Source organism: Arachis duranensis, chromosome 3 (assembly GCF_000817695.3).
Source record: "Arachis duranensis cultivar V14167 chromosome 3, aradu.V14167.gnm2.J7QH, whole genome shotgun sequence".
Classification (NCBI taxonomy): Eukaryota; Viridiplantae; Streptophyta; class Magnoliopsida; order Fabales; family Fabaceae; genus Arachis; species Arachis duranensis.
The window spans coordinates 91,485,299-91,485,562 of NC_029774.3; positions in this window are offsets into that span (position 1 = coordinate 91,485,299).

The following is a 264-nucleotide window of genomic DNA, read 5'->3' on the forward strand; positions in this document are numbered from 1 at the left end:
GGAAGGGACAAAGCATCTCCATACGCTTATCTGAAATTCTCACCAATGAATTACATAAGTATCTCTATCTTTATTCATCTTGTAATCTTTAATCCTCCATAACCATTTGAATCCGCCTGACTGAGATTTACAAGATGACCATATCTTGCTTCATACCAACAATCTCCGTTGGATCGACCCTTACTCGCGTAAGGTTTATTACTTGGACGACCCAGTGCACTTGCTGGTTAGTTGTGCGAAGTTGTGATAAAGAGTTGAGATTGA